The sequence below is a fragment of the Epinephelus moara genome, chromosome 21 (assembly GCF_006386435.1).
Source record: "Epinephelus moara isolate mb chromosome 21, YSFRI_EMoa_1.0, whole genome shotgun sequence".
NCBI classification, from domain to species: Eukaryota; Metazoa; Chordata; class Actinopteri; order Perciformes; family Serranidae; genus Epinephelus; species Epinephelus moara.
Genome location: NC_065526.1, coordinates 942,379 through 946,593, shown reverse-complemented (window position 1 = coordinate 946,593; position 4,215 = coordinate 942,379). Strand labels below are relative to the sequence as shown.

The following is a 4,215-nucleotide window of genomic DNA, read 5'->3' as shown; positions in this document are numbered from 1 at the left end:
CTGTCCAGGCACCACTGTGATATGAGTTAACCTGAGAGACAGTGGAGCACAAAGGCTCCGGAGAAGAAGCCGAGTTAGTGACATCCAGAATGGCCGAGTTAGCAAGATGCAGTAATAGGATACAAGAGAGAGAAGGAGAGAGAGAGAGAAGGAGAGAGAGAGAGAGAGAGAGAGAGAGAGAAGGAGAGAGAGAGAGAGAGAGAGAGAGAGAGAGAAGCTCAGAGAGGCGTATAGGACTGCGTCTCTGAGTCCTGGTCTCAACTCTGGGTTGTCAGGGATTTAAATTACTAATAAAGTTTGCCAGGTTCCTAGAAATGAGAGCAGCTCCATCCAAAGTGGGATGAATGCCGTCTCAAACATTGTTTTAAATGCTGACGTTACTTTTACTTGCGTTTTGTGTCATCTTTTGGGGAACTGCCCATTGGTCCGACCACATTTAACCCACTGTTCCGAAGTCCGTTCCGATATCATCATGATGCCCTGTGGTTAAGGTCTGGTTAGGTTTAGGCACAAAAACCACTTGGTTAGGGTCATCGGACTAATGGTATGTCGGACCAATGACATGGACCCGTCTTTTGCACTGTATGTCAGTGACTAAACCACAAAAACAAGACCTGTAAATGGACATGCACATGAATGAGGCATTGCCCTGGGGGATTATATTGCAGCTAGCTCATCCTAGTTGACCAATTCAAAAAGTTACTGTCCTGATTTGTCATTTAGACACCAAACATTAAAAAATTTGAGCTTGACAGAGGGAACAATGCAAAAAGCATAATTTGACCATAATTAGATTTTGTAAAAGAGTAAAAGTTATGCTGTTGACATGTATGTTTGCAGATTTTAAATGAAATAGCTTTTTATTCCCTCTATTGTGCTTCAGTAACTTTTATATAAATTTAATGGCTAGTGGAGCCAAGTGTTCATGTGTATGCAGTTAGGTAAGCTTAAGTAGGACAGGGCCTTTTTTAAAATGAGGTTTGGGTTGAGTCTAGGAAATGATACCTATGTTGTGGGGAGGGCGGGTAAACCATAGACATATAATACGTAGACGCCGCATTGAGCCCTGAATCGTATGTCGAAGTCGCCGCCATATTGGATGTGGCAAGCTGGGGAGACCGGGCAAGATGCCCCACTCATGTGCTGCTTGGAAATGTACGAACCGTTTCACGATCCATACCAGATCCCAGGGAATTACCTTTCACAGGTAAGACTGAACAATTACTTTTGATTGTATTTGGCCATTATAACATCATTTTGAGAACAGAATTTGATGTTGTAGATAATACTATGAAGTCTCGTGCACAATACTGTGACTTCCCGCGGTCAAACCAGACTCCAAACAACGAAAAAGTCAATCTTACTAAACAAAATTGCCCCAAACGAACTGCTCTGATTGTTGTCAGTTGCTTAGCTAACTTTTCTTCTACTATGTAGGTTTCCCAAAGACAAAGAGCTGAGAAAGCTGCTAGCCCGTCCTCCATGCTCTGCAGTGAGCATTTCAGACCTGAGGACTTTGACAGAACAGGTCAAATAGTCCGGCTCAGAGATGGAGCTATTCCTTCTGTCTTCTGTTTCCCAGCTCATCTCCAAAGGGTATATCAATAGGCTGTATTAGATAAGTCAATGTCACACTATGCTGAAAGTGTTTTATTTTTCCTTTCTGAGGGCTCTAGTTTCGCAGACTGGGCAAGGCGGGGGCGCAGCACACCTGCGCTTCGCCAACTGGGTGTGGCCAGGCGGATTTTGCAAGTTTGGCACACCGTGTGCCTGGTGCAGCTACTCCTCTTTCCCACCTCCGTCCCTCCTACCTGCGCAAGTCAGAAAGAGGGAGGAGAGAAGGCGTGGAGTGGGTTTTACACACATCACACCAATCAAATGAGCCCCTCTCCTCGCCCTTAAATGCGCCGCGCGAAGGCGTAATGAGAGTTTACTCAATTCGCCATGGCAGAAGAGAGCAGCAGCGTCAGACGGCCAAACTTCTCCCAGGAGGAAACTGATGTTTTGGTCCGGGAGGTCCAAGCTCGCAGTGTCCGAATATACGGAACTGCGAGCAGACCTCCACGGGCTGATGATGCAAAGGTAGCCTGGGAGGAGGTCACCACAATTGTAAATCAATGTTGCGTTTCTCTCGTGCGCGCGCGCTCTCTCTTTCTCTCTCGCAGTCTCACTCTGTTTCTTTTCTTTTGACTTTTCTAAGATGACAGATGCTGAATATATACTCCCTATCTGATGCTGTGGCTGTTTGTGGTTGGCTGAGAGGGATGTGAACTCATTAGTTTGCAGCTGTGTTAATCAAATCAGGTTGGGTTTCCATTACGCGTGCCAAACGTGCCAAACGGTGCCAATCCCCTTTGATCTGACATCAGATGTGACGGGACAGTCGATATAGAGATACATTTATGTGCTGATTGCAGATAGTTGCATTGCCTGCGTTGACAGTAGACCTGGTTTCAGCTGGAGAGCTTTTAGTGCACCTTTGGCGAAGCCTTTTGGCACGAAACTGTCACTGCGCCAAGCTGGATCTGTCGACACCTCCCCCTGCTGCACCGCCACACCCATCTCAGCGCACCTCGGTCTGCCAAACTACCAAACTGAGCGCGCCTCGGGTTGCGCTGCTCGAAACTAGCTCTGCGTGGGGTTCGCCACCCTGCACTGCGCCGGGAAACTAGAGGCCTGAATGTGAAGGAATCAACTGTGTATTTTGTATTACCCTGTGAGATAATTCAAATATTTTATCCTTCACTTTAGCCTGTGGCTACCAGGACATCTCAGACCTCAAAGAAGGCTCAAGAGAGCCTGTCAGTGGACTGTTCCCAGCTCGTCCAAGAGACCGAACCCCTTCCTTTGCCCAATGTTGTGAGTACTAAGTACTATATGCCTCAAACAGCTATGAGCATCACGACCCTGGTTATATTCAAACCTCTTGTCACCCCCACCCCCTTCCACCACCTCCCACTCTCTGTCACTCTTTTCCGACATACTGACGTACACACATGCACATACATTGAAACACGTCTTGAATGTGCATCCTTGACACACACAGACACACAGACACACAGAGACACACAGACACACAGAGACACACACACAGACACACACACACACAGACACACAGACACACACAGACACACACACACACAGACACACACACAGTGCTGGCAGTACAACTGAGGAGTGATGTGATTACAGTAAGAATGTGACTGACTGTGACTGAGTGATGTCATATAAACATGACTCATAATATTTTCATCATCGTTTCTAGGACCACTCCTATGCACTGCCTTTGTCACCTGATGATCTGAGGGCCAGACTCAGTGAAGCCTTGGCTCGGGTGGAGAGTCTGGAAAGAGAGAAGCAGAATGCAAAAGATAGAGAAAGGAGGGCAAAGAACACTGTCCATGGTGTTCTGGAGGCTCTAAGGGTGAAGCAACTCATAAATGAAGAGCTGAAAGAGAGGCTCGATTCATACTCAGGTAAAATGAAAATACAGATTTGGAGAAAATTTTAACTTGAGTGTATAAAACTTTCCCATTTTGTTACGTAAGACTTCCTAGTTATTTCAAGGGTACTTACTAATTAGCCTGTGCTAACTGAATTTCAGATCTTCCAGTACACCTCCTGTCAAAACAGAGCCATGAATACACCAAAGACCAGAGGGAGTTTGCCGTCACTCTCCACTTACATGGTCCAAAAGCTAGTCTCTCCAGATTAATCTCCCACATCCACATACACTGCAAAATTCATGTTATTTGAAGCCTTTTTTTTCTATCTAAGCTGTGCATATTATTTAATCCCGTTATGACTGCACAGAGTGAACAGCAGACATAGCTACACTTAACATAATCAACATTACCATGAATGAATAATGATAAACCATAAATAGAGGACCTTAAATAGATCCCCCTCTCTGAGTTTAATTGTTTGCTGATGGGTATTGGCCGATACTGCTTCCAGTGATTAGTGATCAGCCACAAAAATCCTGATCAGAGCATCCATATTAAATGACTGCTTTTTCTTCTTAGCGAGGTGGATGAGTTCTGTGGATGCCAAGCCTGGCCTCAACATGATGATGTTGGACATGTTGAAAAGAAGACAAGAGGAAGACCCAGCTAAATATGGAAGTGTGTGTCTCATGTTGGATGCCATGGCTATTAGAAAACATGTCCAGTATAATCCTCATACCCAGAAAATGTCTGGATTTGTGGATATGGG

General features: G+C 45.4%; 1 pseudogene; it reads left to right on the top strand.

The window, feature by feature from the left end:
• The first annotated feature begins 489 nt into the window (after positions 1-489).
• The window catches only part of LOC126409127 (THAP domain-containing protein 6-like), a 5,589-nt pseudogene continuing 1,863 nt past the window's right edge, over positions 490-4,215 (top strand).